Here is a 15,403-nt window from a genome sequence, read left to right as displayed (position 1 = left end):
ATCTATAAAAAAAAGCGTTGTCCAAGCACTCAATTAATCTTAACAATAATCAGTTGAAAACTCATTGATCTGGTAGTGCTACTGCACTCACTGTAACCTATTGGGAAACCGCATTAGTTTAAAAAATACTTGATCAAGTAAATAAAAGCCACATTAAGATCAGAGCTATAATGAAAATAAGTTCTTATCGCCAACAACATCGACTTTTGTGAAGATTGAACATTCAGTATTTCATCCAGCCCTGGTACAATACAGCCTGTATGAGGGGATGTCACGTTTCTGAGGAGTGATGCATTTAAATAGGGTAGTTAGCTCTCCATTATTTTTCTAAGCCAGTTGATTAGGCGTGCAGTTTGTAGCATTAAAGATAACGCTGATGTATTAGGAGCCCCAGGCTTCTTTAATGGAGGTGCCACTTAATTACGACAGAGACCAGACTTGATAGGTTAGTTAGCAATCATATAGAAACACATAACACGTGACACAAGGTCTGAATTTGCTTTTCACAAATATGGAAGTACAGGAACACATATTTATATAAGACTTACTTACTTACCTACGTAATTACTTACTTACTTACTTACTTACTTACTTAATAAATATGTGCAGATGTGGATGTGTTATTGCATGGACACAAACAGCCACCCTGTCCCCATTTACGGTGATACTTTTATTCTCTCTGTGGTCTTTACGCTCACTTCTTGTTTACATCTTAGCTGTAACATTTTAGCTCTTTGTCACCACTCTCTCAATAACAAAAGTGACCTCTCAACTAACCTGGAGAGGCTGTCTCTGAGAATGGGGAGTGCAGGGTCAGAGGTCATGCCAGATATAAACAGGTGTCAAGTACTATGATGGAAAGCCAAGGACATATGAAACTGGGCTGGAAACCTGGCCACTATAGAGACGTAGGAGGACGGAGCAGAATAACAAGGGTAATGGATGACTTTGCTTGTGAACGTGATGCCATGGTTTCAGGTTGTGCAAGTTAAACCGCCTTGTCTGTAAGAGTCAACCTTTGGGAAGCAGAATATGTGTGTGTGTGTGTGTGTGTGTGTGTGTGCGCGTGCGCGCTCCTGTGTGTGCTCCTATGTGACCACGCCGAAATGTCTGTATGCAACAGCCACCAGCCTGTTGAATGTGTTATATTATATAAACAGTGTAATTGCCACTGTCTCACTCCATCTCTCTCTCTCTCTCTCTCTGTCTTTCTCTCTCTCCCTCCAATCAATTAGATTCATTGGGTTTTATTAGAATAGCATACCATAAAATGCACACATGGCTCCAGCCCCCCCGCAACCCTGTACGCAGGATAAACGGTTGACAATGGATGGATGGAAAATGCACACATTGGAAATAAAATAAATAAAAAAATCATTTCTTTTGGTGGTGCTTTTCCTCATCTGAAGGGAGGGTCTAGCAGTAGAGGGTGCCGTATGTTGTTCAGATTGTAAAGCCTTCTGAGACAAATCAGTTATTTGTTGCTATAGTTATGAAGTTGTTATCATTTGACCTGACTTAACTTATTAGATTGGGATGTAAATAATGTAAAGTGTCCTGGGCTCCGAAAAAGTCCATTCATGACTTGAAGCACTTTTTGTGGATGTAACTTTGACGGGCACAATTACCCCCAAAAGAACACGCTGGTGGTTCGCGGCTGTCGACTGAAGTCATCTGTTGCACAAACTCCAAAACCTTTTGTACCTACTAGTCATTTCGATCTGTGAAAATAGGTTTAAAAATACTGAAACTACCCTATAAGATAACGGATGGTCATTACTACTACATACTAAACTATTATAACTGCTTGTTATTGGCAGTTTGTCTGTCTCTTAACACAAATGTCAGGAAGACTTTGTTTTTTGTGGGGTGGATACTCTTCAGTGTCTTTCTGTGTAATAGTATAATTTCTCAAATTACATTTAGACCAGATAATAGTCTCTACCAGTCCAATATCACAATGTATAAAAGACTTCACCTTTTGGATAGCCATGTTTTCTGTCAGTCTATTTCCAAGATCCTGTCTGTTCCCGTTGGAAGTGATGCTTTTTTTGTGTGTGTGTGTGTGTGTTTGCTTTAGTCTGGATTTGCCCTTAGGCTGGGAATTGTAAAGATTAAGTTTAAGTGTTAGGGGAGGTTTGTTTTTTCTCTTATGCTTGGACTTTTAATAATTTAAGTGGAGGTCATTCTTTTTCAGATTTGTTGACAGAATGTGATTGCCCTTTTCTGTACTCTGATCAGTGCTGAATGATGGTCTGTCTCTGCCCTGCAAACATGGGTTGTCTTGTTCTCTGATTGGCTTATTTTTATTTTTTTTTTACAGAACTCTGCTGACAAGCTCAAAATGGATAGTGTCTCATTTGATAAAAGTCTTGCTAAATTTGTAATCGGACCCCTGGGATTTACTGATTCAAACATTTTCGGCCATATTCTGATTGAAAAATCTACAGAGGTTTTACTTTGTATGGTACTCTAAGTAAAAACTGGACCTACATACAGTAGGTGGCTCATATGAGGCACTATGTTTTCAGCTATGTTGGCTAAATGAGGCTTTACCACATATTGCTATATGTGTTAGTCATTTTGCAGAAAATGTGACAAATAATGCATAATGCACAAACTATTCTTGAGGTAATTTAGAAACTGTGTCATTACATGGCTTATCTATGAGACTCATTGTTTACTCAGAATGTGAGTGAGCACAGAGAAGTGTCTGCTGTCTGCTGTTCTTATTGTTACTCACTGCATGGTGGAAGTTTATTGTGGTGCTAAATTTTATATAAATAAAAGCTAAATAATTATATAAATGCGTTTGAAATGCTCAGTGCATTTTATCTAATCTGTCATTTTGTGACCACATACATGTGAAGTGCATTGACATACATAGATGATCAAACATTGTTCAAGTGAAATTTAAAATAGCAGTGTTTTAGATTTTTTTCTTTTAAAAGCTTACATTCAAACATTAGGTCCATTCATTTGAACTCCAGCCACACAGAGCACAGACCAATATTGCCGTTGATGACTAAGAAGAAAATTGTGAGTTCAATGACAAATACACGTATTGGTGGTAACATCAGAAGATACCCCAGTGACAATATAAGACATTTCTGTGACTCTACAACAGAGTAGTGAAATATTTTTGGGAGTACTGCTGTCTCAGTTTATATCATGCAGTGTGTCCTTGTTCAGTAAAACCTAGGAACTTGTTTGTTAGACTTTGGGTGGCATCAGAAACAAAAGTTTATTTAGCAACAGCACACTGCCAGAGTCTGATGTAAACTGGAAAGCTGCAGGCAGTAATTCGCTCCTAATTAGACATATTTCCTTTACTGCCCTGAAGGAGGAACATTAAACTACACAAGTATACTGTGTAAACGTGTGTTTGTGTGTGTGAGAGATAAACATGAGTTGTCGAGTTGTGAACTCCTGCCGTTTCATAACTAGCCTCCTCACCTACTTCCCACTAAGTCTCAATTAAACTGTCTTATTCAGTTATCAATAACTGGCGCTTAATTAGGAGAATTTGATTTTCACTGCTGGACCCGCTGGGGGGGGGGGGGGGGGGGGGGGGGGGGGGGGGGGCGGCGCACTGCGGTGAGCTGCAAAAGTTTTGACATACCAAAATAAAGTTCTAGATTTGAGCAGAGGAGTGTAATCTCAACCTCCTGACTGCTTTGCGGTCCGTTATCAGAAGGACCTCTGGTTATAGAGCATCTTAAGTTCAAGAGAATGCACACACACACACACACACACACACACACACAAACACGCAAACACAAACAAGCAAACACACACACATACTGACTGACTGCCAAACAGGCAGATAACTTTCAACGACTAATTCAAGATTAGAAAGGTGGAGAGACAGAAAGTAGCTATTCTAATTGCTGCTATATATATATCTCGATCTCCTCTGTTTGTGTGTGTGTGTGTGTGTTTGTGTGTATTCACTTAAGGTAGAGGAAAAGAGAAATAGAATAACATCGAAAAAGTAAAAGAAAAAAATTAATAAAGCACCCGATGTCTATCTGAGATACTACTGTAAAATGCAAAAGCTCAAAAAGTTAACTTGGGCATCTTGAAATTGTTTCAGCTGTACTATTATTATATTATGGTATCAGGGGATGTCTATTGCCTTTCACTCTCGATTCAGACTCGTGATTATTACCATGATTATCTTTTTAAATAATCATTCTTTAACAATGGCTCAGTTCCAGTAAGTGTCTCAGTAAGCCATGGTGGTGAGCCAGCATGCCCAATTCTAAGACCCTGGAACTAGCTCCCCTAATTGGAAAGCTGTTGTTGCTGATATTATCAACTACATCTGTTCTTTTCCTGCTATTGCAAGTCAAAATGGCTGGTGGGTCAGTCTAGATTGAAATGTCTCAACAACTATTGGACGGATTGCCATGAAATTTGGTGCACACATTCATGTCCCCCCATTCAAGTTACCTTTCATCTAGTGCCTTCATCAGGTCAAAATTTTGATTTGTCCAATACTTTTATGTCTAAATACGAAATTACTTACTTTGTGTTTTGTGCTTATTTGCAAAATCTTAACGTGCTGCTGACACAATAAAAAGTGGGAAATGGTGATAAACATGACTTCTAAACATCAGCATGTTTACATTGTCATTGTGAGCATGTTAGCAAGCTGATGTTAGTATCTCACAGAGCTGCTAGTGTTTACTGTTGGCCCAAAAAATCAGGCAGTATTGCCATTTTGTTTTCATAATAAAGTCTGACATTGTGTTTACATTAGCTGTTTTCGGTTCGGGAGAGGTTGTTATTTTCCTCTTAACCAATCAGCAGTTGATGTCATACCGCTCTGTAAACATCATTTTCAGTCAAAAAGGAAAATGGAAAAAAAATGATGATTTAAGAGTTGTTATTTCTGTAAACAAACTGACAACAACCTGTACAGTTAGTGTCAATCTCATCCACACTTTTCTGTCGCTACTTTTGTAGCTGACACAGGAAGACATCTGTATTCTTAATCCTGCCGACAAAGCTCTAATTTTGGTTGTCTTCTCCAACCACGGGAACTGCCACATTTGATGTATATGATCACATGTTTCGGCTCTGTTGGTCTCGTAACAGTCTGTAAGAATCTTTGAGTTGAGTTTGTCTTTTTGCTCACAGTTTAATTTTGTTCATTTTTGGTGTACAAACTGATAATTTGTTATATATTTTATTATCTTTAAGTAACTCTTTATTATGGAAATTCAGTTGTGATGATTACACCTACAGATCACAGTGATTTCTCAATAACCTGCATTTTCTCATCTAAATCCTAATTATATCAACACTCTTTTGTTAGGGCGAGACATTTGTGTTTGAAAATCAATTCATATGGGGTTCATCCTAAAACATCTTGGTTACGATCCAGGTAGCTGTCAATAAGCCAGTTCTTTTTCAGGTTTGGGTTTAAGGACGAGTTCCTCTGGCACCAGTTCCAGATACATTTTAAACCACCTTTGAAGGAACCAAACAATCCAGACTCGTGTCACATCCATAGACTGTATGTAAGATGTGGACGTAGTTATCGTGACGTCCCCCTTTGGTTTGTGGACTGCCATTTTTAATCCAGTTTTACCGATAGGGTGCCGCCATGTTGAGTTTTTGCAACCAGCGACATGACCATATTTACACGAGACTGTGGAGCTAACAGCCATGTGTGGAGCTAGCTAGGTTGCTTAGCTAGGTGCATCTGTAATTCACATCTATTTTCCTCTAAATGGGACCATGATTTACTAAAGGAACATCATGTTATATTGAAGAAGACATGAAACTAGCGATTGAGACCATAAACTCATAATGAAAGTGTTTACTGAGGTAATAAATCAGGTGAGAGGTAGGGTCATTTTACCATTATAATGGTACTGGACTTCTTTTTGCAATCAGAAGAGTCGCCCCCTGCTGGCCGTTCAATAGAATGTGGTTTTAAGGGACTTATGCATTGGATTCGCGTCTCAGACCGGAAGCTTCCCGCTTGGTCAAATCATCAACATTCTAATCTAGATAGCTTTTTTTCTCCACGTATGAGGAATGGGGCATTGGTTCTGATGTTATCTGTTGCTATCGACTTGTTATCTGTCTTTTATCAGACCACAACTCTGCAGTGTGATTTGCATCACGCTGACTGTCACATGCCTGTCAGTTAACTGGTCAATAAAGTTCTACTGAATTTGAGCGAGGTTGAGTAGTCCCAGACTTTGCCTGACTGTCTGGTGTAGAGGCATCACTGCAGGAGATTGGGGGGTGTGTGTGTGTGTGTGTGTCTGAAAGAAAGTAAGACTATAGGTCACAGACTTAGCAGTTTATGAGAATTCTTCCTCCTCACTTGTTGTAGAGAATAAAGCCTGATCCCACACTGACATTGGAGATTATAGGGAGTTTTTTTGTTTGAGCGGACACTTCCCGCTGCTCAGCCCTAAATTCTCAGCTTAGCTCCATAGAAAATCCTCTTTACTGCATTTGTCTACCTGTCTTTGTGGTGGTTCAGAGTTTCAGTATTGCGCAGGAAAATCTGGTGGAAGAACGTTGTCCAGGATTTTAATTAACAAACAACAATTTTGATAATCGATTAATTTATGAAGCAAAAAGTATTGTCTAGTTCCAGCTTCTCAAGTGTGAGAATTGGCTGCTATTTTCTGTTTTATATAATTTAAAATTGATTTGAATTGCTTTTTAGTATCTAGGCAAAACAAGTTTGGATTGTGGGAACTTCTAATGGACATTGCTCAATATTTTCTTATTTATACACTAACTGACAAATAAGTTTGTTGAAAAAAACCCCACATCAATAATTGTTGCAGCACTAAAGTCTGTCAAAGGCATCTGCTGAGTACATGTTTGTCAAGTGCTGCATTCATGCTAATGAGTAGCAGCATCATACATGAATGCACAGTCGATTATACTGTAAATCTAAGCAGAAGTGATCATTCCCACTTCAGCAATGAGATGGCAATAATCAATCTTTCTTATATAAATTTTTGCTGCTCTGTGTGGAAAGTGAAGGAAACAGCAGCCATATCTCAGCTGTTGACGCCGCAAGAGGGATGCCAAGTCTGAGCTGCTCTTTCAGGTTGCCGTAGAAACCAACCAGCTATTTGTTCCAATTTGCTCTGTGCCGTTGAGATCAAAAAGCCTGGAACCCTAAGTGCTCTTTGCATATTAGCATCTGTGTTTGATTCAACACAATTAGGCATCCGTTCACCTCATTTACATCTATATTGTTCATTTACAGTTGAACACGTTTGGGCTGTGTTTTCTAGGCAATACATAGCTTATTGTGTTTTACAGGGGTTTAGGGTTTAAAGGGTTTGAACTGTATTGAACTTTGTGGTTTGTTATTGTCCAGTTAGGCCTCCACTCGATGTAAAAGCATGTTGCAGGTCCCTCTTTTTCCTCCAGGTCCCAACCCCATGAAGTCTCAGTTTAAATGCCAGTCCTGCTCCGCCTTCTCTGCTCCATTAAAAAGTTGGCGGTTTGTTTACGAGAGCGCCAGCACTTCTTTGTGGCTCTGCACTCTGCTTATGAGAAGGAGGCGAGCTGCTACTGAAAGACTCACCCTTCCCCCTCCTCTCTCTCTCTCTCTCTCTCTCTCTCTCTCTCTCCCTCTCCGTTCTTCTAGAATTAGTTTGAAAAGGACAGACAGCCCTCTCAGCCCCCTCCCCACGCCCCAGTGATGCTTAGTGGGTGAGTACACTTTGATCTTATTCGTTCAAAGCTTTTCATGCCACTTTCGTGCATTTCTTTGATTAGTTTCTGCATCTTTTACCTGAATTTCTGATTTTAATTTGTTCCACAATTTACTTTGGGTTTTTTTGTGTGCTCAGTTTTGCTGGCAAACACTAAACTCCCCTCTGGTCTTGTGGATATCTCGGCAATGAGGGATTGCTTTTATTCTTTTTTTATCTCATTGTCTATTTCTCTACACATTTTTCTTGCCTCCCCCCCAAAATCTCTGTGGCCTCTGTAGCACAAGTAAGGCAGCCATTTTTTTTTTTGGTAAAAGCGCTTTATTCTGACAATGAGTGATTTGAAAAGCGGCGGCAAGAGTATAGCAGCGGAGGTGGAAGAAAGGAGGATAAGCAGCAGAGGTGGTGTGATTGGTGGAGGGGCTTCACGCGTGCTGCTAATGGATGGGTTTTACCGCTCTCTCTCTCTCCTTCTCTGTCTCTGTGCATGTGAATGAGTGAATCATTCTGGTGCAGACAGCCTTGAGCCTAATTGACACTGTACAGTAAAATTGTTCAGATGAGATGTGACACGAGGGCACAATTACCTTATCTTTTCACCTCCACCAGAACAGACTGGAGTTGCTGTCAATGCATTTGCATGACTGCTATTTATTAGATTATCAAAACAGTAGACAGTACTCTCAGTATTACATCCCTCAAAACCAGAGGCTCATTGCCTTTTGCTTTTTAGAATCGTTTTCAGGCATTTTAGCCTTTATTATATAGAGATTGAGGGAGTTGACCTGCAACATAGGTCACCAGCCGGACCAAAAAGTTGCTTTCACATGGTCAATATCGCAAAACTTGTTCAACCCTATCATTTACAGCTTTACTAAAAAATACCTTAATTTAAAAAATCTTAATTTAAAAAATCTTCTAATGCATCCAGAAGTCATTATATTTCCAGCTCCAAGAGGTCTTGTTCAGCTATGCAAACAGGGTCCTCTTGTGACAAGATCAGAAAATGAAGTGGAAATAGGGAGCAAGCAATAATTCGCTTTTGGCAAAAAAAAAAAAAAAGCTCATGGAAAATGTGGGTTTTTGTGTAATTGTTTAATTTGAAACATCTGAATGCTGTACACGTCATCAATATATGACTTCAGTTCAATCTGGTATTCACAGTAATCAAGCTCTGCTTTGTTTGCATGGGAATGGCGTGATTAAGACTTCATGTAGATTAATGGATCATACACATTCTGTTATCTTTGTTCATGCATAATTAGAGATTATCTGAATAAACATAAATATGAGAATACTGAGCAAGCATATTGCCTGAAGCCGTGTTATCTGCTGTTGTTCAAAACGTTTTTCACTTGTCGACCATATCCTCATCCAAGATAAAAAATTGTTGAGAGTAAAATGTGTCATTCATGAAATGTAGCCGAGTCAGATGACACAAGGACATTTTGAAGTGGAAGTCGAATTGGAAAACATACAAAGCAAGCCCTCAAACTCCTCATACAAGACAATCACATGTTATCACCCCTGTAAATAACCTTTTGATGTATCTGCTGCAGCGGTTGCCATCTGCCATCAGTTATTTTATTTACTGCTAACAACATGAGGACCAATGTTATCACAAATATAAAATAAATCTCTTTAGGGTTTATCCCCTGATCGTGGCCCTAAATAAAATCCAGATCATGTTATTTTTGGGATGAAACAATGCTCAAGCTGAGAGTGAACATTTTAACTTGTCAAACACACCTTTACTGCCAAAAACAAAAGCCTTGTAGAATTCAATTTATCATGAAAAGCACAGACCACTTCTGCTCCAATCTCACCCTCCTCTCGCTCTCTGTATTTAATATCCCTGAAGGCCGGCCTTGGCATTTGCTTACGTTCTGTTGTTTTACTCCCTTGCTTAGCACTCGCCTCCTTCTCACTTACTCTACTCGATTCAATTTGTGGCCTAAATGTCTTTCCCTAATATGTGTCATTGGAGCAGAGCATTGTGCTCCCTCTCTGGTTGTTTTGAAGAAGCTCCGCTGTGTTTGTCTTGGTTTTCTTGGCTCCTGGAGGAGATCAGGGGCTCCAGTCGTGGTTGGCATGTTGTCTCTTCCAGCCCTGCTGTTGTTTGCTGATATTTAGTTCAGGATGACAATAAGCCGGAAGAAAACAAGCTCCTTTCAGGCCAATAAAGAGAGAGAAGGGGTGGACTGAGAGGGAGAGAGAGAGAGAGACCTAGAAAAAAAAGGGGGGGGGGGACTCATCCCTGTATGGGGATTCTCTTTAAAGCTTTCTGTTTGTGGCCCCTAGGGTCGAATTAAGGGAGCGTCATTATCCCTGGCAAATTACCACGCTGCCATTGTGGTCCAGCCATGGTACATTAGGGTGCCTTAAAACGTGGCCGAGCCGTGCCCATTCAGCCCACAAACTGAGGGGCCGCTGGCAGATCCTTGGCCTGGCTAACAGAGGAGGCATTCACACCCTGTCGGGGGGATGGTGACGTTGATGGAGAGGGTCTCATGAGATGAGTAAAAATCACTCGGACCAAGGCCGATGTGACATAATCTTAAAACACTTGCCAGCTGATGATGTCATCTCTTGGCTTCATCTAGAGTTGGAAATCCTGGATCTGATAAGGGGACTTGGAATGTGTTGTCCATGCCAGTTCTGTCAGACCTGCATGTATTCATCCATTACCCATAGCAAGATTTAGAGCCATTCTTTCAGTGGACTAATTGCTGATTAGCCATGTAGCAACAAATCATCAGCTTGCGACAAATTAGGTGCTTTTCCTTCAACTTTTGGAATTTTCCTTCCCCCTTCGGGTAAACCACAGCTGCTGTAAGCTCTCAGTTTAGCTGGTGAATAGTCTTTCGTGAATATCATGTGCAAATGTGTACAGTTCATCTAAAATATAAAACTGATTTCAACAGTTTTTGATGTCAAACAGAACCTTCAGTCTGCAATAAAGTATGCCCAACAATTTGGCGCTGTGTAAGAAAGTACAAAACTGGATGCTCATGTCAGAAAATGTTTTCTAAGGCCCCTGGAGCCCCCTTAATTTTCTCAATTAGCTGGCTGCTTCAAAACATATTAAACACTGGTCTTGCTTTAAGATGTTAAATAATGAGCAGGTGCACAGCCCAGGGAAGAAGAAAGAACTGGGGATGCATTGTTTGACCTGGTCAGTGCTTTAATGTTTCAGGGGGGATTTTAGATGCTTGGATAAATCATCTGAGATGGAAGAGCAGACACTGTCTGTGTGAAGGATTTCAGCCGTTGCAGAGTGCTTGCAACATATAAATGTCTGTCAGTTATGGATGGCATCCACTTCGAGTTTTGGTGGAAGTTTAGTCTTCATTTCAAACATCAGCAGGTAGCTCAGACTCAATATAGAGCGGTTGATCCTCTGGGCCTGAAACGGTTGAATCGAGTTTCCACCAAACGCCCATAAATTCCAAGTGCACCATGAGCTATAATGTCAAACTCTTCAAAGAAAACTAAATAAGAGGGCTGCTGAAGGCACTTTAAAACTCCTCGTGTGTGAAATGTTTGTTCTTGGCACCTTGCCTTATTTATCATCTAATCAACTGGAAGCTTTACCTCAGTGATTGATGTCTCCTTCATTTTCTTTTTCTTTCCACGATCGGTGGGAAATGTCATTACTTTCGAACATTGTTTCCTGCTTTTATGAACTCATTCCCTCTGCTGAAGTAGATGAAGGAAGGGAGGAGGCTTTTGTCTAGGGGCTGTTGTGGAAACCCTGAGCCTGTAAATCCTGCACTGATCTTTGGATCATTAAACTGAGTCCTGAGTCCTGAGTCCTTTGGTTCTTTATCACCAGGCCTGGATCCCAGACCATAATGGAGGCTAACTTGCTAATGATTAGCTGTCTTCTGCAGCTACTCCAGAGCTGGCATCTGCTGCAGCTGTCTGTTTAAATGGAAGGAGGCAATGAAAACATATAAATCTGGACTCAAATACTAAAAATACTTTTTATCTATCTGATTAACGTCTTAATGTCAATACCTTTTTAGAGTTTCCTACAAAGCTCAGTGTGGAATGTATAAATGGTTTATGATTGTGTAAAGCGATGTTGATGTAAACTAGCCCTGACAGGGTGTAAAGCTATTCATGTAACTAGACCACAATAGAGGGTGGACTGGTTTGTGTACATGTGCTTGTAAATTTGACAAACTGCATTTACCTCCTCTTAGTGCTGCTGCTGAACAGATTGCTTTCTCTCTAAATAGTCTCTAGGTTTATGGAGCGGAGAGGAAGATGATTGGCTTCTGTAAGGCAATGTCTTTGGATAATGATTGCTTTTTCTTCCTTCTATCAAAAATCCTTGATTCTTTTTGGTTAGTCATGAACTATGCAGGCATATGAATGTGAAGCAAAAATAGCAAGGAACATGTCTCTCCACTTACACAGTTGACTTTGAATTAACTAGTTTTGAAGAGAGAGCCTGTAAGAGAAGCTTTGGAAGGCTGGAATTGTGCTTCTCCGTCAGGCGTTACCGTGGCCCCACCACAGACTCTTCCAGCATGGAAACACAAGAACACAAGCAGTCCAATCAATTACAGTTCCTTTGGTCTTCACGTGCACAAGCTGTTGTGCGTGAGGGGGTTACAGGCTCCACATGTAACCGCAAGTGTAAATCCATCTTTAATGTGTTAACATTTCTAAAATCCTATTTGAAACCCTTAATTTATTTTGGGCTAAACCAGTTTCACCTGAATCTGACCACAAAGGAGAATTTTACTCTAACCTCTGTCAAATTTTTCACTCAGTGGGAAAACCACTTTGACTCTCCACAGCCGGTCGGTTGAGGGTTCCTGGCTGTGAACTTGCTGTTTGCTGCTTAATCATTCAATAAGGATTAGTGGCACTGTGTGTTTTCTAATTATAGACCTGGACTGTGCACTCTCCTCCTCTGTGGGGTCAAATTGAGCCCACCAGGCCCTCAGCCAGCGGCCTATTCACAGCTACACTCAACAGCTACTTTCACAAGTTTATTTCTGTGTCGTTAACTTGCCATCTTTATATTGTTGTTTTATCATTTTATACTCTTTTCTGTCTGTCTGTTTCTCTTTTTCTCCCTTTCTCTTTCTCTCTTGTTTAAGTCACAACAAAGACTTTTCATTTGGATGAAATAAAACTCAATGAGGTAGCTGTCAAAATAAATCACTTCTTGTATCATGAAGGAAACAAGGAATTGCCTGAAAGAAAAGGACACCAATTCTTTTTCCCCCCGCACAATCAATCAACTGCCTTTCACGTCTTTTCACGTCTTTTCATTCCTGCAGAACAATAGGTTTGATTAACCCCTCTAGAAAAGCTCATTATCCATTTCCATTACAAAGGTGTTTTTTATACGACGCAAAAAAAACATACATCAGAAGAATATACTGTATTGATGCCCATGAGCTATGACAGACAATAATAGAAAAATGATGGCTGCCAGTCTCATTTTAAGCATCTGGGTTAACAAAAGGCCAAATGTGTATCCTGCATTGTTGATGTCAGTAATGTGTTTTTGATCATTGTGACCAGTCTATGAACTGGGAAGCTTGACACAGTTGCACAGTATATGAGTTGACACGCAGTCTGAGTTTAGTGTGTTTTTTTCTCTCTGCTGATGTCTCCTCTGATGCCCACTGACATTCAAATCTTTTATTCTGCCTTATTTCACTTTGTAGATGAAGTGAACAGCAACAGTGGAGCTTCAATTATTATTTATTTATGTGTTTATTTTTATCATCAGACCCTGTTAGGGCATTTCAGGGATTCCATTGTTAAGCCAAATTAATTTCACCTCTTCAAGGGATACCTAGGAAATGGTTCAATACAGTATTTATCAAAGCACCTTATAAATCAGATTAGTGTGTCTATTTTCCCATTAGTCGTTTGATGAGCCTGTGATGTGGAACCACATGGTGGTTGTGAAGATAACTGTATGTTCTCTGAAATGACCCCAAAATAATTTATTTACATCATGAAATGTGTTATGATGCAAAAGTTTCAATTAACACTCACATAGTTTTGCTACATTGGTTTTCTTCATACACGGGCATGTAAACGTATGCTTTTTTGGTATGGATAGACTCGTGACATTAAAGAGTGTTTATCTCCATGTGTGAAATACAGACATAGGTTCGGGTTACCTTCATCTTAGTTTAGACTAGATTAGCTCAAAGATAGATATCCAGTTTACACCTGGCACTAACGCCTAAATGGATACATCATCTGGATAATGTCATCTGATCTACAGGCCTTTGCATTTACACCTGTACTAATAAGCATTGTCATTATCTCCTTTCTGCCCACATTGTGATCAGAAACAGGTCAGGTCCAGTCTATCACAGGGTTGACATATAGAGAGAACGACCATTCACCCCCACAGACAAGTTTGAGTCTTCAATTTAATCTAACCTGCATGTCTTTGGACTGTTGGAGGAAACTGGAGCACTCAGAGAAAACCCATGGCGATACAGGATGAACTTGTAAACTCCCAAAAGGCCCTGGCCAGCTAACAAGGTTTTGCAGTGTATTCACCATAAACAATCAAAGTACAGATGTTAGCCCTATTCAGCATGTACAGCAAACCTGTTTTTTTCTCATCCATACATGTCTCTCAATCATATGTCGTCCACGTCGTATGCACTCTGTTACAAACTTTAACGGCATCTCACCTAGTTGTGCCATCTTTTAAAAAGATACATTTTCTTCAATAAATGGGATTACATGTAATCCTTGCTCTTCTACAGGATGACCTCCTCCTTTTTGGCAGAATTAGGTTTCTTTACAGAATTAATTACTCTGAGGTTTGGGGCAGTGGATGTTTCTTTGTATTTTCAATCTCTGGATTCTTTTATGTCATCCCACACCAACATTAGGGAGCAGGATTGATAGAGAAGGTCTTATTAGTTCTGCTCCCTGTGAATATTGAAGTGTATAACAAAAAATAGACACACGCATAGATACACAAAAAAGCCTTAAACCATCTGTTTCAGAGTGGTAATTTGATCTTTGAAAATCATTCTCCTTGCACAGATGACTGATAGTTCTAGCTGGAGAAGTGTGTTCATGTTTTTCCCCAGAAGATGTCTGGGATACTAAGATTCTGGTTGGCACTTTATGAAACCATCCACACACTGTTTGATGAAGATGTCCGCGCTGCAGTCTTTAATTTACAGCTCAGCTTGATCAAACTGCTCATTTACAGAACTAATGAGAAAATGAACAAAAATTAAGGAATCATTTGGTTGTTGTATTTCATCAAGAAAAGAGGCTGCATTTCTTTTTCTGGTGCGGGTGATTATATCACAATTACCACACAACACGGCCCCTTTAGATGCTCTGTGAGGACGACAGCTCCCTTTTGGAATTATAAACATAGCATTGGAGGCGTGTTGCGTATCGGGGCAGTAAACAATGCCACCAGTGATCAGAGTTGTTTTTATTTTCAGCACCAGATTTCCTGGCATAATGCCTGGGTCACGCATCAAGAAGACCGTAACGAGAAATTGTGTTGTGAGACCACATAGCAATTAAAACAGGATACAAGATGTTTTTTTTCTAATTACATCACAATGGATTTAATCATAGCTGCATGTTTTGCAAAGCAACAGTGTTGCAAATAGCGTCAGGCTTGATCGTCTGTCTTTTGTTTGTGACAGGATGCCTCCCCCCCCCCCCCCCCC

General features: G+C 40.0%; 1 protein-coding gene across 2 annotated transcripts in view; it reads left to right on the top strand.

Annotated features, from left to right (window-relative positions):
• Positions 1-15,403, top strand: part of sema5ba (sema domain, seven thrombospondin repeats (type 1 and type 1-like), transmembrane domain (TM) and short cytoplasmic domain, (semaphorin) 5Ba) — a 177,200-nt gene that overhangs the window by 34,393 nt on the left and 127,404 nt on the right. For both annotated transcript variants that reach the window (XM_046054421.1, XM_046054420.1), the window contains exon 2: positions 7,640-7,704. The gene's annotated coding sequence lies outside the window, so the exon portion shown is untranslated. The remainder of the gene's footprint in view (positions 1-7,639; positions 7,705-15,403) is intronic.

The sequence above is a fragment of the Micropterus dolomieu genome, linkage group LG07, assembly GCF_021292245.1.
Source record: "Micropterus dolomieu isolate WLL.071019.BEF.003 ecotype Adirondacks linkage group LG07, ASM2129224v1, whole genome shotgun sequence".
Lineage (NCBI taxonomy): Eukaryota > Metazoa > Chordata > Actinopteri > Centrarchiformes > Centrarchidae > Micropterus > Micropterus dolomieu.
The sequence above is the reverse complement of the archived record's forward strand: the minus strand, read 5'-3'. Positions and strand labels throughout refer to the sequence as shown.